Source organism: Natrix helvetica (genome assembly GCF_964273705.1).
Source record: "Natrix helvetica genome assembly, chromosome: 5".
Taxonomy (NCBI): Eukaryota; Metazoa; Chordata; class Lepidosauria; order Squamata; family Natricidae; genus Natrix; species Natrix helvetica.
The window spans coordinates 2,410,828-2,434,325 of NC_138551.1; the positions used below are offsets into that span (position 1 = coordinate 2,410,828).

The following is a 23,498-nucleotide window of genomic DNA, read 5'->3' on the forward strand; positions in this document are numbered from 1 at the left end:
GTGTTCAGATCCAGAAACGCAGGAAGCGCCGCGTTTCCGAAGCGCTTAGTGACGCCTGCCTGGGGAAAAAGACGCGTGTTACGCAAACCCCAAGCATCGTTTTGGCGCCCAGCTCCGAGCGCAAAACCTGGTTCGACCCAGCTAACCATGATTAAGCGGGACCGGGGGTTAAAATCGGGAAACAGCACCGAACGCCGGTGCCCCGGACGCTCCCTTGCACTCGTTATAACGGGGTCCTCCAACCCGGCCGTCCGAAAAGCCCTTTTCGAATCAGGGTCCCCGCATTTTCTGCCCCGGGTTCCACCGCTTCTTTCGGCCTCAATACGGACTAGCGGCGGGGAGAGACGTGGGAACGCGACTCAGGGCTCCCCGAGAAGTTCAGCTCGGGTTTATCCCTCGGTATGGAACCGCCCGCCAACCAGGCCTCTTGCGGGACTCTTCCCCCCCTCTTCTTCTCCCGAGCGGCTGGGTTCACACGATCCTTTTACACCGGCTCCTTTCAGTCTTCGGTGCCTGGCGGGTCAGGGTTAGCAGCCGCCTTTAGACTCGCTGGGGCCTTCAAGCAACCCGCTCGGCCGGGTGGCTTGCGCGGACCGTGCAAACGGGGAACCCAAACCCAGCGTCGTGTGAACGCAGCCGCGCCATTGGAAACACTTCGGGACAGGGATCGGCGTAAAAGCCCTTCTGCCCGGCAGTGGAGAGGACACGCGTGTTCAGCCTCGGAGCGATTCCCACGAATTAGGGGACACCTTGGGTACAAGGGCGAGGGACCGTTGAACGACCCTGCTGCCTATTAGCGCATCCTAAACCTCTCCAGCCTAAACCTCGCTCCGCTCCGAAAGCCGCGCAGCAGTTGCGCCACCTTCCCAGATCCAGAGCGATTTAAATCAGATTTCATCCACCCACTCAAAAAAATTTTTTTTAATATATATAAAATAAATTCCCCCCCTCCGGCCGCAGCTCCGCCGAGGCCCGGCCCGAGAGCGGCCCGAGCTCCGCCGCGGAGGCTGCCCGCAGGAGGCAGCCCAGCCGGCTCCTCCGCCCCGGCGCCTCTCCCGGCTGAGCGGGCGGGCAAGGCGAGGGCCGCGGGCAGGTGCCTGCCTGGGCGAAGAGGGCGGCCGCAGCCCCGGCCCAAAAGACGCCGCCTTGGCCAGGGAAGAGGCGCCGACGCGCCGATCCGGCCCTGCCCGGCTTCCCTTCCAGCGAGGGGGAGAAGCGAGAAGGGCCGCGGCCGGGCGGCCGATGCGCTGCCGCAGATTTGCAAAGCGGCGCTTGCGAGGCTCGCCAGTCAATTGTCCCCCTGTGCAAAGCCCTTTCTTTCAACACAAATAGGCATCCTGTGTCCGCTGGGTTCGCAGCGGGTCCCCTCTGCCCGTCCCGGGGAGCTCCGGCCAGGCAGCCTCGGATGCCCCCCTTTCCTCGGCTCTGCCAGCCGCCTTCCTCCCCCGAAACGAAACTGCCCAGCCGGGGCGAGCAACGACGCCGAAATGACGCCATGCAATTCAGGACAAGGAGGAATTGACAAGCCGGGCAGGTAAAAACCCTCCCCCGCCGCCGCCACCACCAGCAACCCCGGCTCCCGTCGGCCGCCCAGCCAGCCGGCCCGCCTGCCTTCCTTTCCTGCCTGCCCGGGCGCCCGCTGGGCACCGCCGGGGCTCCCTGCCTTCCCTGCTCCCTTGCCCGCCGCCTTCCACCTGCCGCGCCTGCGGGGGGGGGGGGGGAGGCGGAAGGCAGAAGCCGGCCAAGGCTGCGGGGAGAAGGAGGAGGACGGGGGGCAGCTTGGGAGCCGAGCCGGGTCTGGGGACGCCGAGCCGGGGAAGTGGTCGTAACCAGCGGCCAAAAAACAAAACAAAACGCCTCGCGCGGAAGGTGGTGCAGCAGCGCGCAAATAAAAGAAAGCCAGCCGCCCCATTTGCGCGCCTGGCCCAAAGCCGCATCCTAAAAGCAGCGGCCGGCGCGCTTAAAGCAATGCACCCCCTCCCCGGCGTCGCCCGGCCGCCCGTCGCAGTGCGAAGCGGAGCGCGAGAGCGGATCACCTGGTCGGCGGTCTTTCCTAGAAACTCCTTGCATCACCACTTCTAAGAACCCCAGTTCTAAGAATCAACACCGCTCAATTCTCGGAATTTGAGCTGGGGGCGCTACCACGCCGAGCGGCCCGGGGGGAGTCCGGGGGTGGAAGAGTCCCTTCGCATCCCCGGGGACTGCCCGGAACCCCTCCCGAGCCCGCTTCTCCATCGTTGACGCGGATACCCCTCCGAAGCCCCGTCGGGGAGACCCCTCCATCCCGGGGTCCGGTGGGCGCATGGCCACCCCAGCGGGCCCGGCCACCCCCGCAGCCGGTGGTACGTTCCTCTCCTGCCGAGTCACGTGGTGCTTTCCCTCCCGTGACGTCAGGGCTCGGCCTGAATACAATGTTGCAGAGTTCGATTCGCTCCTCCCATTTTTCTCCCTCTCTCCCCCCCTCCCTCCGCGGAATTCTGAGAACTAATTTGCGATTCGGTGACATAACAGAAATCCGGGGATCCGGGCGGATTCCTCGGGGCGGTGGCGACTCCCCACCCCCTGCACCCTATACATGCTTTCCCCCCATGCCCCATAAACTCTACCCCCCCTTTAAAAAAAGGACCCCCTCGGGGCTGCAAAGCATGGGATGACAGGGGGGGTTGGAATTAGGCAGGTTTGACGTGGGGGGGGGGGAGAGAAAGTTTTGATTCATGTTCAGACAAACAAATGCAGCCGCCACCCGGAGAGAAAGCAGCGGGGCGGGGGGAGATTTGCCCTTGGCGAGGGGTGAACAGAAATCCTGATCTGCGCCTGGGAGGAAGGCGGCTTCCAGCGCCTTCCCACATGCAGAGAAACCCCAAGGAGGGCGAAACGGGGCAAGAAGGAAGAAGGCCGGCGCGGGATCGGGGGCTGGAGTTTTATTTGGGGAAGGGGGGGAGTTCACGTGTCGGGAGCCGCCTGGAGACGGACGGACGGAGACCGGAGCCTTTGCGGGTCGTGGGAACGGGGAGAGAACGAGAGAAGAGGCGGGGAAGGGGGAAGTTTCCCTCCCGAAGGAGGACGGTCGGGAAGTCCACCCCGGGCGAAGAGGCTGCGGAGACCCCCAGGGTGTTGGGGACATCCCGCAGGATTCGCGTGTCTTCTTCGTCGCCAAGGACGGGATACGGTCTCCGCCCCCCGCGCCCCGCTTTTGCAGAGGAAGCGGGGATGGGTACGCAAGAGCGAAGCAGGCCAGAGCCACGACCGGGCTTTCTTGGAAGCCTCGCCCCGCGTTTGTATGGGGCGCCGGGTGAGGAGGAAGAGGGGCCAGCCGTGCCAGGGAGCCAGCCGTGGAAGGGCGGCTGGGGCACGGATGGATGGCCTCTAGGGCGTTGGAGGACGCGGAGCCCTTAAGGTAATGCCAAAGGGGGGGGGGTGGAACCTTCCCCGGCTGAGCAGACACTTTTTGGGGTGGGGCGGCGCGACCCTCTTTGCAACGCGAGTTTCTGGAAAGCGCCCCTTTTTGCAAGAGGGGCAGCCCGAGGGGGCGGCTGGGTGGGGGGGGGGGGCGAGGTCTGGCTTATCCGGAGGTCTTTGGAGGGGGTTGGTGGCAGAGGTGGAACCGAGGGCACCCCTTCCCCTGGCTTCTTCTGCTCCCCTAAATTCACCCCCGGGGCAGAGGGGGGGGGGACCTGGCCGCGTCCTCGCCTGCCCCTTGAGCCGGGCTAAGCTGCACGTCCGAATCCGGACCCTTTCGGGCTTGTTTGTTTACTTAGGGACGCTCAACCGCTTCATTGTTGCCAGATGATGGGAAGATCTAAAAATAACCCCGCGACTTCCCCTCCCCTGCCGGGCAGAAGGGGGGAGGGGAGGGAGGGGGGAGGGGCGCCCCAAGTAGGGACTAGCGCCGGAGTCCCCGGTGGGGGCGAGGGGGGGTCGCCTTTTGGGGGGTGTTGGGGGGCGTTGAAGCGAATGGGAGCCCGCAGCCGCTTTGGAAGAGGAGGGGGCGATGTGGGGGGAGGAAGAACAGAGAAAGGTTTTTTTTTAAAAAAAGAACTTATTTTCAGCCTAGATGAAAACTCTCCGGAGCTTCTCGGGCTGATTCCTCGGCCGGCCAGCCAGGCGTTTCGGAGAAGATAGGCGGTTAAAAATAAACGGGTGATTCAGGGAGCAGATTCCCCCCAGATTTGCTGAGAGGCTGAATTTACGAGGAACTCCTAGGATGACTTAAAAATACTGCAGAGAGAGATTCTCCTGATATACATATATATTATGAGAATCTCTCCCGATATTTTAAGTCGTCCTAAGAGTTCCTCCTGAATTCAACCTCTCAGCAAATTGAAGAGTTCTTCCTAAGTGTGTCTGTGTACATGGCTATATGAATATGTAGCAGATAAGGTATACAGGTTCTCTATCTATATTTATATAATATATACATACATACACATACAAACACATAACTATTATATATGTTATATAACATATATGATATCATACATATGTATATAAGTGTGTGTGTGTATGTATGATATGAATATATATAACACACATACACGTACATATATATATATATATATATATATATATATATATATATATATATATATATATATATATATATATATGCATATGAAAGAATATATATGTATATGTATGTATGTATGTGTGTGTGTGTGTATATATGTATGTGTATATATATATATATATATATATATATATATATATATATATATATATGAAAGATATATATTAATAGATCCGCGATAGATAGATAGATAGATAGATAGATAGATGATAGATAGATAGATGATAGATAGATAGATAGATAGATAGATAGATAGATAGATAGATCTTAAATGTGGACGTAGGGGTATGTATGTCTCTGTGTGTGTATGTGTCATCTATCTTCTATCATCTATCTGTGTTTGTGTATATGAATAATGTTTATTAGGATTGTATATCCAAATGCATGATGTCTGTAGATGCCATACACTAAATAAATAATCTATCAAATAATCCATCCATCCATCCATCAAGCTCTCGATCATCTCTTTCCCTCTGTCTGTCTCTTCCCTCATCTATTGTCTGTCTGTCTGTCTGTCTCTCTATCTCTATCTATCTATCTATCTATCTATCTATCTATCTATCTATCTATCCATCCATCCATCCATCCATCCATCCATCCATCCATCTATCTATCTATCTATCTTTCTATCTATCTACCCATCTATTTATCCAATCTATCTCTCCATCTATCTTCCTGTCTCTCTCTTCTCTCTGTATCTGTGGGTGGGTTGATATTAACCCCATTAATAGGCAGGCTTAGATACCTAGGAGGCCCTACTTCTCCTGATTTTTCCCCAAATGGCCGTCTGTATTCAACTGCTCCTCTCAAAGTGGCTCTTTGCTTTCCCCCTCCGCCTTGTGTTTCTCCCCGCCGGGTCCTTAACGAAGGAAATGTGCCTAGATAGAACCTCCATTTCTTGGACAGAATGCAAAATGGCATCTCGCTTTGGGCTTCGCAAAATCTACCCGTCCATTCTTAAAACTCCAGATAAGCCGGCTTATAACGTTATTCCATGCTCTTTGGTCATGAAAACAAGCCGAAGGGGAAAAAGGCCAACTTGTAATTTCATCATACCAAAACGGGGGGTGGGGGGGTGGGGGGGGAATAGAACGGCCTGCTTTTTCCATTTTTATTTTACCCATAGATAAAATATCTGCCCCTTTTTTTATAATTGCAAAAAAAAAAAAAAATTACAGAGTATGATTCCTAAATCGACTGTCGTTTGAAAGCAAATATTGACAAAGAGCGATGAGTATTATTACTCAGAAAAACTCTAAATGATGAGACCCATTGGCCCAAACTTTGAATTTTGGCCTTCCTCACTGCCAGGGTACAGGAAATCGTCAGCCAGGGTGACTCAAGAAATCTCGTCTGTGTTTTTTCTGTATCCGTCTTCGCTCTGCCCTTGTTTGATCTCAGGCACCGAAGCACACTTGGGCCCTGTTAAGCCTCGGATGTGGCACCACCAGGAAATCCCACCGCCGGCGGCTACAGGAGGGTTTGGGGGAAAAAATGTCCCAGAGAAAGGGAGACAGAAATATTATCTGTTTCTTTCTTTGTGCCAGGAAGTTTGCCCAGCCACTGTCTGTGCCCAGCTTAAATTGCAGAACTCAAAAGTCTTGAGTGCCCGTCCCTCGAAATCCCCAGCTGACGTGCGATACTCCTTTGCAATGCTGGCATTTCTATTCATGTAATTTTATGCTGCCCTTATTGTTTTGTTTTGTTTTTTTACAAATAACTCAAGGGAGAAAATGTATCCAACAGAACATTCTCCTTCTCTTCTCCCCCCCCCCCCAAAAACAATCCTGTGAGGTAGATTGGAGAGAGAGAGGGGGGGACTTGCCCCAAATCATCCAGCTGGCTTTCATGCCCATGGGTGGGACTAGAACTCACTGTCTCCTGGTGATTGGCACAAAGTCACCCATCTGGCGTTCATGCTTACGGCAGGACTAGAACTCACCCTCTCCTGGTGATTGGCCTAAAGTCACCCAGCTAGCTTTCCTGACTAAGGTGGGACTAGAACTCAGAGTCTCCTGGTGATTGGCCCAAAGTCATTCAGCTGGCTTTCATGCCTAAGGCAGGACTAGAACTCCCCGTCTCCTGGTGATTGGCCCAAAGTCACCCAGCCAGTTTTCATGCCTAAGGCGGGACTAGAACTCACTGTCTTCTGGTGATTGGCCCAAACATGATTTTCATGCCTAAGGCAGGACTAGAACTCACCATCTCCTGGTGATTGGCCCAAAGTCACCCAGCTGACTTTCATGGTTCAGGCAGTACTAGAACTCATGGTCTCCTGCTTTTTTTCCCTTTTTTTTCTCGGCCCCTGGACTTTCCCTTCTCATGGGACCCGTTTAAGTGTTGGAATGGAAGGGCTTCCAACTGGACCAGAGAAACAATTCCTAAGCAGGCCAGAGGGGGCCCCAGAGAGCAGGAGGAAATCTTGTTATGGACTTTTTCGATCCAATCAAGTCTCCACCTAAGAACATTTTCCATATTTCTTTGCAAGTAATCCAGCAAAGAGATCTCAGATCCTGGCATATAATTCCAACTCTTAAATTAAGTCTCGTGAAGGACGCTTAGATGAGGATCCGTCATTTGCCTAAAGCTTCAAAGGGTGGAATCGTGGAGTTGAGCAAAAATAACAAAATAGGTTTTGCAAACTCTGACTTCAATAAAAAGCTTTTCCTTCCATTCTTAACCGTAAACCTCCAGATAAGCCAATTTACCGTAATTATGTGCACTTTGGCCACAAAAACAAGCCGAAAAGGGGAGGAGGGGGAGGAGGGGGAGGAGGGGGGGAAGAATGTCATCATTTCATATGTTGAAGTGAAAAACTGTTTTTTTTTATTTTATCCGTAGAGCAAATATCTGCCTATTTTTAATAATTAAAAAACATTGGTAGTATAATTCCTGCTAGTTACTGTCATTTGAAAGCAAATATTGATGAAGAATGACAAGTATTATTATTATGCAGAAAAACTCTAGATGATTATATATATATATAAAATTACATATTATACAATATTATATTAATATATAATATCAATATTATATATAATTAGCATGGCTAATTATAGAGGGAAACCCATATTCACTTAACAGCCATGCTACTAACTTAACAACAGCCTTAGTTTACTTAACAGCTGTGGCCAGAAAGTTCGTAAAATGGAACAAAATTCACTTAACTGTCTTGATAAGCAACAGAAATTTTGGACTAAGTTGTGGTTGTAAGTAAAAGACTACCTGCATATATAATTTAATTTGGGACCAAATTAATTTAAGCTTCAAAGTTTTATTTCAATTGTATTTATAGCTATCAATCTGGCACACAGAACTTACACTTTCCATTTTCTGTCACGCTCAAATGCTCTAGAACAATATTTTTTTCTTTGGTGATCACTTGGCTGCTGCCTAATGCTCTGAATTAAGTTTGACTTGATATGACTATTTTATTTCCTATTTCTTAAGCACCCATCTCTCCGGCAGCGAGATCCCCCCTGGGTGGTATAACATGTAATCAATGTATAAACCACATTAAACTTTCATATTCAAATATTAAAATTAATTTAGGGTTCAAAGTTGTATTTGAATTGTATTTTTCTTCTTAATTTCTTTTCAGTGGGTTTATTAAAAACCGTCCAGAGAGTTTGAATGTGGGAAAAGCGAAGATAGCTGTTAACTTGGCATGCAGACCTTAAATTTGTCTCCCTGTTTTCAACCATTTCCTTCTAAAATTCAAACTTTGCAAATGTTCAATTGTTCCACGGTGTTCATGGATGACACCCCCCACACACAAATGCTCACTTCCATTGATCCCCTTTTGCAGAGACCAAACCAAGTCCACTCTCCTGATTAAATGTTGGGCCTTAAAACCTTTCCCTAAATAAAATGCACATCGGATGATCCCAGAGAGTGTAAAAATAAACAGAACCCCTTAGAAGGAGAAGAAAAAACCGACGGGCACATTATCCAGGGGATGGGATAAATAAATCATGTAAACTTCCAATATTTTTGGAATATACTAGATTTGCAAAAAAGTGATTTTTCACTATGCACCTGAATGGAGAAAATAATTGCATTTGGCTGCAAAAAGCAGGCTGGTGCCAGAGATTTTGATAACACAATCACGGAGACGTGGTTATGGGTGGAGGGAGGTTCCGTATTTTGTGCAAATTCGTAGAAGGTTGGATTGTGGCCTTGGAGAGGACGAAAAGAGAAGCCGTGAACCAACAGGCAAAAGCATGCATCCCTCAGGGCACTCTCTTAAAAGAGGGAGGGGGGCTCTTTCCAGAGAACTGACTTGACCCTCTTATCACAATATTTTAAAAAAAGATATTGAGACTCTAGAAAGAGTGATCAGAGAAGAGCAAGAAAGATAATTAGGGGACTGGAGACTAAAACATATGAAGAACGATTGCAGGAATTGGGTATGTCTTCGTTTAATGAAAAGAAGGAATAGGGGAGACAGGATAGCAGTGTTCCAATATTTAAGGGGTTGCTCCAAAGAAGAGGGGGTCAACCTATTCTCCAAAGCAGCTGAAAGAATGGAAGAAAAAGAAAAGAGAGAGAGAGAGGAAAGAAAAAAAGAAAGAGGGAGGGAGGAGAAGGAGAAGAAGAAGGGAAGGAGGGAGAGAGGGAGGAAAGAGGGAGAGAGAGAAAGAAATAAATGATGGAGGGAGGGAGAAAGAAGATAGAAAGAAAGAAGAGAAATAAGAGAAGAAAGGGAGGGAGGGAGGGAGAAAGAAAAAGGAAAGAAAGAAAGAAAAAAAGAAAGTGGAGGAAGGGAGGCTTGAAGGCATGATAGCAGTCTTCCAATATTTGAGGGGCTGCCCCAAGGAAGAGGGTTTTTTTTCCAAAGCACCTGAAGGCAGGATGATGGGTGGAATTAAGGAGAGAAGCAACCTAGAATTAAGGAAAAAATTCCTGACTGTGAGAACAATTAACCAGTGGAACAGCTTGCCACAAGACGTTGTGGGTGCTCCTATCACTGAAGGTTTTTAAGAAGTGATTGGACAATCTTTTGTCTGAGATGGTAGAGGGTCTCCTGCTTGAGCAGCGGGCTGGACTAGAAGACCTCTGAGGACCCCTTCCCACTTTTATTGTTCTTTGTAGGGGCTTCTGTTGGGTGCCCTTTGGCTCGATGTGGCCCATAAATTAAATATTGCAATCTTGCCACTTGGGTTAAGTTGACTTGCCTTCATTCAACACCCCACTCCAGCACCCCAAAAAATATCCGCAGCTGTTTCCCATTTGGATAAAGCAGGGGTGTCCAAACTTGGCAACTTTAAGACTTGTGGACTTCAACTCCCAGAATTCTGGGATTGAAGTCCACAAGTCTTAAAGTTGCCAAGTTTGGACAACCCTGGGATAAAGCCTCTTTTTTTTCTGACTCAGTAGAAATGGAAGAGCAGAGTTGTCCCTTTGGCCAGGTGGCAGAGAATAGGGCAAGATTATTGTCCGACTATCTTTGGAACAAACAAACAAACCAATAAACAAGCAAACAAACACCTGTGGAAGGACCACATGGAAGGTGAAATCAAGACTGTTTTAATCCTGGATCAACTTTCAAAACAGAATAAGGAGAGTTGGAAGGGACCTTTGAGGCCATCTAGTCCAACCCCTTCCCCAAGGCAGGAGATCTTGTATCTAAACCTAACTCTAAACCTTGTATCCCAGACAAATGGCCCTCCAATCCCTTTTTAAAACCCTCTAGTGATGAAAAACCTACAACTTCTGGTGGCAAGCAGTTCCATGGGTTAATTGTCCTCACTGTTAGGAATTTTCTCCTTAATTCCAGGCTGCTTCTCTCCTTGATTGAGCTAAGCTGCTAGTCCTCAGTGTGGTGCTTCACACACAAGCCTTGATGGTCTCGGTGGGCAGTTTGTGAAGGCTGGAAATGATTTTTAGAACAAACACCCCCCTGGCAACCGTGGGCTTGGCACACGGCACAAATCAAACGTTTGAAGGGCACGCAAAATTTCAAGAGAGGGGCCCTTGCCAACTGGGCAGCACGGAAGGGATAATATATTATTCGGTTGTATTATTTTATTAATCAATCTTTTTGAACAATTTTATTTTGTTTATCCAAATCCCTGGATGGGTAAATAGACTCTGGACAAGCAATAAAAACGGCGTTGCCTGTTTTAATACCTCGCCAATTAGCATCACATTCAATTTGCATCTTAAACCTAAAATATTTACCGTATGGCTGGATCGTTCATGCAAACCTGGGTTAAGTTTTTTTTTTGGGGGGGGGGGAAGGATAAAAAAAAGCCCAACTGTATCATCCGATTTAAAATCATTAAAAAGTTGGTTGCTAAGGGAAGAACGAACCTTCCATGCGATGCAGCTAAAATTTAAACTGAAGTATGTGAGACGAAGCACGGATAAAGGCATCCCTTCGCAAACAATTCTACTCGGTGCAAAAAATAAAAAATCTTTAAATCTTTATTTTATGTTGAATCACAGGAGATGAGGGTGGCTAGCAAATTGGGGAGGGGGGGGACCTAACCAATGCCTGGATGCCAGAAGCAAAAAAATAGCAGAATAACAGAATAAGAGAGTTGGAAGGGACCTCGGAGGTCTTCTAGTCCAGCCCCCTGTCAGAATTACAGAATAAGAGAGTTGGAAGGGACCCTGAAGGCCTTCCAGTCCAGCCCCCTGTCAGAATTACAGAATAAGAGAGTTGGAAGGGACCCTGAAGGTCTTCTAGTCCAGCCCCCTGTCAGAATTACAGAATAAGAGAGTTGGAAGGGACCCTGAAGGTCTTCTAGTCCAGCCCCCTGTCAGAATTACAGAATAAGAGTTGGAAGGGACATCGGAGGTCTTCTAGTCCAGCCCCCTGTCAGAATTACGGAATAAGAGTTGGAAGGGACATCGGAGGTCTTCTAGTCCAGCCCCCTGTCAGAATTACGGAATAAGAGAGTTGGAAGGGACCCTGAAGGCCTTCTAGTCCAGCCCTCTGCCCAAGCAGGAAACACCATTTCAGCCAAAGGGTTCCCTTCTTAAAAGCCTCACCCACAACCTCTGGAGGCCAAGGGATTTCAGAGAATGGAGGCCTCTGCTGGAGCCAAAAAGGGTGTGATTCCCCACAAGCCAGGATTTGTGGTCGGCTCCAGGTTTGTTACTTTTGAAGGCCAAAGCTGGTTTCTCCCCAAACGGGGGTGGGAGGGGTGGGGTGGGGGTGCCAAGCGCCATGAGACCTGCTGGCGTCTCTTGATTGCCTCGCAGGGTGTGAAGTACAGAACCATCCCATCAGCTGTTGGGGCTAAAAGCCGTGGCAGGCTGCCTGACCCTCAAACGACAACAACACAACAACACCAGGGGGGCCGCTGCCAAGCCCCCTCCCCGCTCTCAAATTAGAGGTTTTGGAGACAAGGGACTCATCACAAATTCTCTCTCTTTCTTTTTTCTCTCTCTTTCTCTCTTTCTCTCTCTCTCGGTCTCTCTCTTTCTCTCTCTCTGTCTCTGTGTGTCTCTCTCTCTTTTTCTCTCTCCCTCCCTCTCTGTCTGTCTGTTTCTCTCTGTCTGTCTGTCTGTCTCTCCCTCCCTCCCTCCCTCTCTGTCTATGTCTCTCTCTGTCTCTCTCTTTCTCTGTCTGTCTGTCTCTTTCTCTCTCTCTGTCTCTTTCTCTCTCTCTGTCTCTGTGTCTCTCTCTCTCTTTTTCTCTCTCCCTCTCTTGTCTGTCTGTCTGTTTCTCTCTGTCTGTCTGTCTGTCTCTCCCTCCCTCCCTCCCTCTCTGTCTATGTCTCTCTCTGTCTCTCTCTTTCTCTGTCTGTCTGTCTCTTTCTCTCTCTCTGTCTCTTTCTCTCTCTCTGTCTCTGTGTCTCTCTCTCTCTTTTTCTCTCTCCCTCTCTTGTCTGTCTGTCTGTTTCTCTCTGTCTGTCTGTCTGTCTCTCCCTCCCTCCCTCCCTCCCTCTCTGTCTATGTCTCTCTCTGTCTCTCTCTTTCTCTGTCTGTCTGTCTCTTTCTCTCTCTCTGTCTGTCTCTTTCTCTCTCTCTCTGTCTGTCTCTTTCTCTCTCTCTGTCTCTGTGTCTCTCTCTCTCTTTTTCTCTCTCCCTCCCTCTCTGTCTGTCTGTTTCTCTCTGTCTGTCTGTCTGTCTCTCCCTCCCTCCCTCTCTGTCTATGTCTCTCTCTGTCTCTCTCTTTCTCTCTCTGTCTGTCTCTTTCTCTCTCTCTGTCTGTCTCTTTCTCTCTCTCTCTGTCTGTCTCTTTCTCTCTCTCTGTCTCTGTGTCTCTCTCTCTCTCTTTTTCTCTCTCCCTCTCTTGTCTGTCTGTCTGTTTCTCTCTGTCTGTCTGTCTGTCTCTCCCTCCCTCCCTCCCTCCCTCTCTGTCTATGTCTCTCTCTGTCTCTCTCTTTCTCTCTCTGTCTGTCTCTTTCTCTCTCTCTGTCTGTCTCTTTCTCTCTCTCTCTGTCTCTCTTTCTCTCTCTCTCTGTCTGTCTCTTTCTCTCTCTCTGTCTCTGTGTCTCTCTCTCTCTTTTTCTCTCTCCCTCTCTTGTCTGTCTGTCTGTTTCTCTCTGTCTGTCTGTCTCTCCCTCCCTCCCTCCCTCCCTCTCTGTCTATGTCTCTCTCTGTCTCTCTCTTTCTCTCTCTGTCTGTCTCTCTCTCTCTCTCTCTGTCTGTCTCTTTCTCTCTCTCTCTGTCTGTCTCTTTCTCTCTCTCTGTCTCTGTGTCTCTCTCTCTTTTTCTCTCTCTCCCTCTCTTGTCTGTCTGTCTGTTTCTCTCTGTCTGTCTGTCTGTCTGTCTGTCTCTCCCTCCCTCCCTCCCTCCCTCTCTGTCTGTCTCTCTCTGTCTCTCTCTTTCTCTGTCTGTCTGTCTGTCTCTCCCTCCCTCCCTCCCTCCCCCCCTGTGTGTGTGTGTGTGTGTGTGTACAGGCCCTGAATTTGCAGGGCGGAGGGAGAAGCTGGCAGGAAGGTGGTTTGTTCCTGGGTCTTGGGATTTGCCCTTGGGCACCGTCTGCCGGTCTCCTAAAAGGGCTGGCTGAGGGTGCCACCCTGCTCAGATCAGAGGCTTCAAAGGGAGTGAAGTGGGTGGCAGGAAGACGGTTGGTGGAGAAACAACTCCTGGTGTGGATCTGTTCAAAAGGCTTTTCTTCTTCTTTCTTTTCTTTTCTTCCTTCCCCCTTCTGTTTTCTTTTTCTCTTTCCTCTTTCCGTCTCTTCTCTTTTCTCGCCTTCCTTCCTTTTTTCTCCCTCCCTCCCTCCCTTCCTCTCTCTCTCTCTTTCATTTTCTCTTTTCTCTTTCCATATCTTCTCTTTTATTGCCTTCCTTCCTTTTTCTCCCTCCCTCCTCCTTCCCTCTCTCCCTTCCTTCTACTCTCTTTTCTCTCTCTCTCTCCTCTTTTATCACCTTCCTTTCTTCTCCTTCCCTTTTTTCTTCTTTCCTGTTTTCCTTCCTTCCTTCTCCTTCCCTCTCTGTCTTTTTCATTTTCTCTGTTCTCCCTGTCTCTTCTCTTTTCTTGCATTCCTTCCTTATTTCTCCTCCCTCCATCCCCGTCTTTTGTTCCCCTTCCTTCCTTCCTTCCTTCCTTCCTTCCTTCCTTCCTTCCTTTCTCTTTCTTTCTTCCCTTTTATCTCACCTCCTTCCCAACCTTCCCTGTCTTCCAATTCTATTTTCTCCTTTCTTATTTATCTTTCATTCCCATTTCTTTTTTCTTTTTAAACTTCAATGAAGCAATTTTTGTTTGTTTCTTTTTTTTAAAAAAAAGGAATGCAATTTGCCTGACAGGCAATCATTCGGTCTTGGTAGAGCACGAGTCAGGACTTAAAGGGCAGTTTTTTCTTCCTTGCCAAAACTTTTCCATGGTACATAACCTGCTCTTAAACCGAAAGCACGTCTTTTAATCAGCTAGGAACACGCTCAATTAAAACTATTATAGGGACGAGCTGAGATTTGTGTGTTGTTGATGGACACTCTGTACATTTCCACCAAGCTTTATAAACCAAATTGGGTTGTGTACATAGCACTTCACACACAAACGCCCCCTCTCACCCACTTCTGGAGTCTCATCTCCTGATTATTGCCATCCAAAGAGGCCGAGAGCTACGCCTGCCTGGCTGCAAATCACAGCTCGCAACTCAGCGAAAACCTTTCAAACCGAAAAACCTCCTTTTATTTACTTCCTGGGAATGAGAACAATTAACCAGCGGAACAACTTCCCTGCAGAAGTTGTGGGGTGCTCCCTCACTGGAGGGTTTTAAGAAGAAATTGGCTAGCCGTTTGTCTGGAATAGTTTAGGGTATCCTGCTCGAACAGGGGGCTGGACTAGAAGACCTCCAAGGTCCCTTCCAGCTCTGTTTATCAATCTAAAAAACCCCAAAATTTCATCCTTCTCCTCTAGAAACATGAGCCCTTTTTTCTAATTAACGCCATGCAATATCATACAGCCTCATCAAGTTTGCACATGAGATGAAACTTCACACTTTTCTTAACCCCATCAACGCCAATTAAGCTGTCACTGGGGTGTGTTTTGCACTTAGCTGCTTTCATAATGCATGTTTCCTGGGGAGCTGAGGTGCCAAATTAAATCTGGTTTTTGGTGGGCTTTTTGCTTGTTTGTTGTTGTTGTTCTTCCTGCGGATTTTAGCCAGGGAGCATCATACTTTCCTTTCTCTTTGAGAATTCAAATTTGGCTCCATTCTTTGATGGGATGGGGGATGAATTTGGGGTTACCGTTAGCAGCACCCCGGTGGGTTTTACAGGAGGAAAGGATGTGTATTTCATGCTTTTGGGGGTAAGTCACACCTTTTTGTGCAGTTGGTCCCCGTGATTGTATCATCGCAACATCAGCCAGAGGCTGCAGGAGGTGTTAAAAAAAGATTTTATCTTGCTTGCTTTACCTTAACAGCTCTGGGGCTAGTAAACATCATGTGGGCTTGTAATTAAAAAGAAAAAGAATATGGAGGTTTATTTATTTTGCTTTTTGTTTTAAATTGTCATCAAGCATCTCTTTGTTTTCTGGCTCCCTTCTTTTTGTCCTTGTCTAAGGAGCAAAAGGGGACTCTTCACGTGAGTTATGGCAATATTGTCGAAAACAAACTTGTCATGACACTGCGTAATAAAATCTTGTGTGTTTGCCAAGGATTTGAGATCATTGAAAACAAACTGATTTTGCAGGATTTGGCCTCTGTGTTATTGTGAATAGAATAAGAATAAGAATACAATACAATAGAAATATTATTAAGAATAGAATAAGAATAGGAATAGAAAATAGAAAATAGAATAGAAAATAGAATAGAAAGAATACAATACAATACAATAGAAATAGAATTAAGAATAGAATAGGAATAGGAATAGAAAATAGAAAATAGAATAGAAAATAGATTAGAGTAGAATACAATACAATACAATAGAAACAGAATTAAGAATAAAATAGGAATAGAAAATAGAATAGAATAGAATACAATAGAAATGGAAATATAAATAGAATTAAGAATAGAATAGGAATAGAAAATAGAATAGAAAATAGAATAGAATATAAATAGAATTAAGAATAGAATAGGAATAGAAAATAGAATAAAAAATAGAGTAGAAAATAGAATACAATAGAATAGAATATAAATAGAATTAAGAATAGAATAGGAATAGAAAATAAAATAGAAAATAAAATAGAAAATATAGTAGAAAGAATAGAATAGAATAGAATAGAAATAGAATGAAGAATAAAATAGGAATAGGAATACAAAATAGAGTAGAAAATAGAATAGAAATAAAAATAGAATTAAGAATAGAGGTAGTCCTCAACTTACCCCCACAATCGAGTCCAAAAAGGTATGTTACTAAGTGAAAAATTGATTATGGGAGTTTGGTCCTGTTTTACAACCTTTCTTGGCACAGTTGTTAAGTGAATCATTGCCGTTATTAACTTACTAACACTGGTTGTTAAGTGAATCTGGCTTCCCCATTGATTTTGCTCATCAGAAAGTCGTAAAAGGGGACCACATGACCCCAGGACACTGCAACCGTCATAAGTACATGCCAGTTGCCAAGCCTCTGAATTTTGATCACATGACCATGGGCGTCGTAAGTGGGAAAAACCGGTCAACAAGTCGCATTTTCCAGTGACGCCATATCTTTGAACGGTCACTAAAGGGTTGCAAGTCGAGGACCGCCTGTATATGAATGTACAGGGGGAGCGGCTATTTTAGCTAATTGTAAGTAAATTGTGTACTAATTAAAAATAACATTTTAGATCGGGCTGTCGCCTTGATTGACAGTCAGCCGTAGATGCAAACATATTTTTTCCAGGATTTTTGTCCATGTTGTGGTGTTCCAACAGGAGACTCCGAATGTTAAAATTTGGGACGACGGTTGACATTTTAATCCTATTTTATCATGCTGTCTTCTAAGAATGCTTCGTACATATGACTGTTTGGGGGTATTTCCTTTTGATCGCACTCAAATGGTGTGAAACATTAAACAGTATTTTAGATCCCATATGTCCCCTCGCTGCCTGTCTGTTTTGTAAGATGACTTTGCATTATGTTTGATTTGATGTGTTATTTATTTAGACATACTATATCTTCACCGTCCGTCTCTCTCTCTCTCTCTCTCAGAGAAGGCTACGGACGGGGCACGGGGCAATCAATCTATATGAACAACATATAACACTCCCATAAAAATATGACAAATTAATTTAAGCTTCAGAATTTTATTTCAATTGTATTTCTAGCTATTCGTCTGGCACACAGAAATGGCATTTTCCATTTTCCATCACCTCCTTCTAAAATCCAAGCTTTGCAAATGCTCAAATGCTCTAATCTAGGGCAGTGGTTCCCAAACTTTTTCAGTCCACACACACACACCCCGCCTTGGTGCTACAAACTGATCCTCAGTGCCCCCCACCCAGTGGTGGAATTCAATGTTTTTTTACTACCGGTTCTGTGGGCGTGGTTTGGTGGGCATGGCTGGGGTGTGTGTCATGTGACTGGGCGGTTTGCATGACGGAAGGAAGATAGTAACAGTAAAATTCAAAACAATTAATTGCACATTTATTCAAAATCCAATTTAAAAACCTTTTTAGTTAATGTTAATTCAACAAAATTGTTGAACATGATCCAGTGATACCAGGTTTTCAAAGTCTGATAGTCATTTATCAAGAACCTATACAATTCTCCATACAATAGCAGAGTTGGAAGGGACCTTGGAGGTCTTCTAGTCCAACCCCCTGCCTAGGCAGGAAACCCTATACCGTTTCAGACAAATGGTTATCCAACATCTTCTTAAAGACTTCCAGTGTTGGGGCATTCACCTTAGTAACAAGTAACTTAGTAAACCTTCAACCTTAGTTACTAGTAACTTAATAAACTCAGTAAAATTTAGTAACTACTTCATTGTTCAGTAAATTCTTAATGTGATGGATGGGCTTGATGAAGTGATACCAGTTTCCCAATGTCTGGTTTTAAGTCACTTAGCAGGAGTCTTAAATCACCACGTTCAGTAATCTGGAGTTGATTTCTTTGCTTGGAGAGAAGTTGGATGACCACACTGAAGCCAAGTTCCACCAAATATGATGTTGGAAATGCAACAAGGAGCTTCTTAACCACTCTCCATAGTGCAGGATAGCGATCAGAATTTTCTTTCTGTAACCAAAACTCTTGGTACGATTTCTTAAACTTTGGCTTCAGCTCAATGTCATTTTGCAGCTCTATGAGATGTTCCTCCACTACCCCATCTTCCTCAGTATCTGAAAATGGATTTATCACCCAATCTGAAATTTTAATCAAAAGAAGATCGTGATATCGCTCAGACATATCTTTATGCAGCATGTCCAAATGGTCACAAAAAACTTGAAGATCGTCACCTTTCTCTTCTAGCTCAGACAAGCTCGGAAACTGGTATAGCTCGCAACAGCCTATATTGCACTTGAATAGAGTTAACTTTGAAAGAAACGTAGAGATGACAGATTTGGCCTTAATAATAATAGTTCTCATTTCCTTGCAACTGCAAATTCACTTCATTGAACTTTGCAAATAGTTCTGATAAATAAGCAATGTCATGCCTGATCTCTTGGAGTTCACCACTGAGCAAAGCATTCTTGTCTTCAAAAAACTCCACAACAGTGTCAAAAAGATAGCAAAAGCATCTCACACAGTTGCCTTTTGATAGCCAACGAACGTCTGTATGAAGCAGCAAACGATCAAAATCTTCATCTTTCTCAACACAGAGCTCTCTGAATAATCGATCATTGACAGCATGTGCTTTAATTTTGTTAACTGCAGTAATGACAGTGTGTAACAGGGATGTGCGGTCAGGGGAGGCAGGGGAGGCAGAGCCTCACCGCTCTCATCATGAAAAAAGAAAAGGGAAAAGGCGCTGAGGAGACTCGGGGAATGGGACTGCGTGAGCCGCGGTCCCCTTCATGTTGACTCAGGAAGGCGGGGAATGGGACCATGTGTGCAGGATAGAGGGAGGTGCAGGAGGCTACTCTAGCCTCAGCCTCCCTCCTGCACATGTGGTCCCATTACCCGCCTTCTGTCGGGTTCTGACGCCAGAGCTCATGATTCCAGGGCGAATGCGCATGCGTGAGCGGCTCCCTTCCTCGCACTGAGCAACAGCAGGTTTACAGGAAGTTGCTCGCGAAAGCAGAAAGTGCGACGGACTTTTCCGACCATCGGCTACCGTTTCCCTGCCAGCTTGCTCGCGAAAGGACCCTGGAAACCGAGTCGTGGCTGGCGCCTTGTTAAGAATTCCCTGCCTTCCTGATGACGTCACCAGCCTCACCAGCCTCACCAGCCATAAACCTCACCGCACGTCACTGGTGTGTAATGACTTGTGCAAGTGATCCCTGAGGATTTTTGCAACCAGATGTTGGCGATGAATGACACAGTGAACGGTAAAGACACTTGGCACTGCTTTTTTCAAGTAAGCAAGGCACCCACGGTAGCGACCAGTCATTGATGGTGCTCGATCAGTTGCACAAGCTAGTATGTTGGTAAGTGGAATTTCGTTGTCTTTGAAAAACTGCTCAACAACATGGAATATTGACTCCCCTTTGGTATCTGTTTTTAGTTGCCTCGCAAATAACAACTCTTGAGTCAAACCTTCGTCTTTAATAAAGCGCACATAAGCAAGAAGCAAAGATTCATTGCCTGGCAAAGTTGATTCCTCCAGCTGTAATGCGAAGTCTGTTGTCCGTATTATGCTGCACAATACGTCTTCCACATTCTCAGCCGTTTCATCTATGCGTCTTTGCACTGAATTGTTGCTGAGAGGAATTGTCTTAATTATATCATGGGGTGACTTGTGCAAAACAGTACTCCGAACCTCACTAATGGCTGGTAGGATGAGCTCTTCACCAAGAGTATGTGGCTTTCCAGACTTAGCAATCAGCAATGAAATGTTGTATGATGCACGCAAGCCATCAGTGTTTTGTTGGGAAGCATTGTAAAGCATGCGTGACAGTGTTGGGTGCTTTTGCAATTTGTCACGAAGTGATTGAAAAAAAGTGAGGTTCTTGCCTGCCTTGTCAGGATGTGCCTTCTTCAAATGTTCATTCAGTCTGGAAGGCTTCATTGCCTCAATAGAAAATACTTTTTCACATCGTAGGCACCGTGGCAGCTGCTGGTTTGATGGTGCTGGTATAAATCCATACTTCAGATATCCCACACTATACCGTCTACATTTCTTCTTTGATTTTTCTGCTTCTGCCATTTCTGCTCTGAAAATCAGAATACTTACAATATGTGTGTGTTCACATCTGGCTTAAGGCTTTGCTATGTGAATAAATAAACCCTGCCAACTCCCTGCCTGCCTTCTCTGTGCAAATAAACCAGGATGTTGCTCTTTACTCTGCAGCAAAGCAAGGAAAGGGAAATATAGACAATGGAGTCCAATCCCCGTCCTCAACAGATTGGAAGCAAAGAACAACTCTAGCAAAATGTAGCCTCTGGGGAATCATTTTCTTTTTTTAATTATTATTATAATTTTTATTTTTATTTTTCCCAATACAACTCATGCAAAGGGTCATTCACACCAGTGGTGGGTTTCAAATTTTTTTAAAACCTGTTCTGTAGGTGTGTCCTGCTTTATGGGAGTGGCTTGCCGGCCATGTGACCGAGTGGGAGTGGCTTGGCAGTCGTGTGACTGTGTGGGCGTGGCCAACTTGTAAAATGTGGTGAAACTCACTTCACAACGCTCTTGCTTAGCAACCAAAATGTTGGCTCAGGAACTCTGGCATTGAAGCACGCAAGTCTTAAAGCTGTCAAGTTACAAGACCCTCGCACCCCTAACCCTTTAGAGAAAAAACCCCAGGGGTGTTCAAACTTGACAGCTTTAATACTTGTGGACTTCAACTCCCAGAATTCCTCCCCTCGCTCTTCATCTTGATGATGTGCGGACGGGAGGGGGGAGGGAGCTGGAACCGGTTCTAAACGGCACTGAAGATTTGTGGAACCTCTTCTACAGGAGAGGTGAGAACTGGCAGGAATCCACCCCTGATCCACACCTACATTACATTTTCCACACTTTTAACTTACATATTTGTGATTCCTTATAACTTCTTTAAGCCAAACATTTTTAGGACAAATCAACGCATTGACATATATATCACTAATGCAGTTTCCTATCTCTTCCATTGACATAATTAACCTTTTCATAAGTAAAGTTCAGTTGTCTCTTTCTCACCTCTCTTCCTCCCTCTCTTCCCCTTCTCTCTCCCTCTTTTTTCTTTCCTCGCTTCCCCTCTTTTTCTTCCTCCCTCCTTCCCCCCTTTCTCTCCTTATCTCCTTCCCACTCTCCTTTCTTACTCTCCTCTCTCTCCATCTTTCTCGCTCTCACTTTTTTTCTCCCTCCTCCCCTCTCTCACTTCTTTCCTCTTTCCCTCTCCCTTCCTTCCTTCCTTCCTTCCTTCCTTCCTTCCTTCCTTCCTTCCTTCCTTCCTTCCTTCCTTCTTCTCTCCTCCTCTTTCTCTCCCTCCCTCCCTCTCTCCCTTCCTTCCTCCCTCTCTCTCTCCTCCTCTCCTTGTGAAAAAAGAAATAGCTTGGCAAAAAAGAAAAACTTTTTCCCCTCCTCCTGGCTGCTCTGTTGCCCCCTCCCCACTCCTCCTCCCTGGATTTTAAACTGAATGCTAGGCTCAGCTCTGCAAGGGAGAGCCCAGACGGAGGGAAATAGCTTGGGAAAAGAATAGATACCTTGCCTAGGGCGTGGGGGAGGTAGCTAGTTAGCTGAGGGCGGAGCCAGTCAGTGGTGCATTTTACCGGTTCTCCGAACTGCCCATAATTTGTCCTACCGTTCAGGAGAACCGGTCAGAACCGGCTGAATTTCACTCCTGCCAGAAGTGCTCAGCTGATTGGCGGTCAACAGAGCCCCAGGCAGAATTGCGCCCTGCGAAGGGGCCACCTCCAGCACTCCTCTGCCACCTCCCTTGCCTCTTAGTGCCCCCCCTGCCGCCGCCCCCATGCCTCTTAGCGTCCCCCTAAGTCATCCCACCGCCCTCCAGTTGGCGGTACTGCCCCCTTTGGGAACCACTGGTCTAGAACAATATTTTGGATTTGGCTATCACCTCCCTGCTTCTCCTTTTGTAAGATGACTCTGAATCAAGTTTGATTTGATATTACTGTTTTTTTTAATCATATTTCCTCTTCCTTAATCTCCGGCAGAGAGGGACATTGGGCAGTGTTCCATGGAATCAACATACAAACAACAGCATTCACGTTAAAATATTAAAATTAAGATCCAGAATTTTATTTAAATTGCGCTTTTTTTTTTTGTTTCTTCTCTATGCGTTTATTGTAAACTGTCCAGAAAGCTTTGGCTCTAGATTGATACGTTTTGTTTAAATAAAGTAAATAATAAAATATGCATTATGCCTATAGACATACACACATACATTTTCTTTTTTATTTATGCATTGCTCAAAGCAATGAAATGACTGCTTGGGCAGCTCTGTAATTCAGTGAGCAGAGAAATAAATAAATTCTAGCTTTGTTTTGAATCCATTTGCATTGCATTGCATATGTTCTCGAGTGAGTTGGGAATTCTATTTTGCCGGCACTGGCAATATATAAATATATATATTTATATATAATCAACAGCCATCATGAGCACGTTTTGAAAAGCTGGATGCCAATTTAATAAATAAATATAGAGTTCCATGGACGACCAATCCTTTTGCTTTCCCTGGACAAATCCAGCTGACGCAGCCAACTCAAAACATAACAATACAGCACCCACCACTGACCCTCACCCACCAAAGAAAAAACCCTGCCCCACCCGTATCTTTGCAAATTTGGGATTAAGACAAATTAGAACTATCATGCCTTGAATTTTCCCCTTGTGGCCTTCTCTGCGTCTTAAAGTTATGCCCAAATTACAGAAATACAAAATAAAATACAGCATTTAATTTTTTAAAAAAAAAATCCTTTTAAGCCAGCTGCTTTGATTTTGCTAGATTACCACGTAGCCCAAGAGGAGCTAAAAATATTTTTTACAGGTTACTGGGGGGTGAAAAATATCTGGAGGGAATCAGGCCCTTGGAAGCTACACATTAAGCCCTCAAAAGTCAAGGTGGATCTTTTAAACAGGTATGTCTGGCTTTTCTAGGGCCTGCCCGGGTATCCCTCCTTCCCTTCAAGGAATAAAACTCGCTTGTCCGGTGGCCTTGTTTTGCTTAAGTTGCCTCCGGGCTTAAAACTTTCATTTTCAACTTGGAATGCCTTCCGTTTTAACTTGGCTCCCTCAACCGCAATGCCTGTCCCAGGAATTCAGCCAGTGTATTAACCCATTGAAAGCAATGGAAATGGGCATTAACAAGCATATCTGAGTTCACACGACAGGTCTCAAACCCCAAACAAGCCGACATGGGTTTATGGGCAGGCAGCAGCTTAAAACAAAAACAAAAACCAAGCAGGCTTAAACTGTTGAATTGCAGCTGCTGGGATGATGATTTAATGGTTGTTTGCAAAGATTGGAAAGAATTTCCATGGTTTAAGGGGCATTGGGAGGAAACA

The 23,498-nt window shown here is 46.2% G+C and overlaps 1 long non-coding RNA gene across 2 annotated transcripts in view; it reads left to right on the forward strand.

The window, feature by feature from the left end:
• Window positions 1–2,533: 2,533 nt before the first annotated feature.
• LOC309393676 overlaps window positions 2,534–23,498 on the forward strand; it is a 32,385-nt gene continuing 11,420 nt past the window's right edge. The window contains exon 1 of one of the 2 annotated variants that reach the window (XR_014175628.1): window positions 2,534–3,397. This is a non-coding gene — a long non-coding RNA (uncharacterized lncRNA). The remainder of the gene's footprint in view (window positions 3,398–23,498) is intronic. The other variant, XR_014175629.1, reaches the window with a different exon arrangement.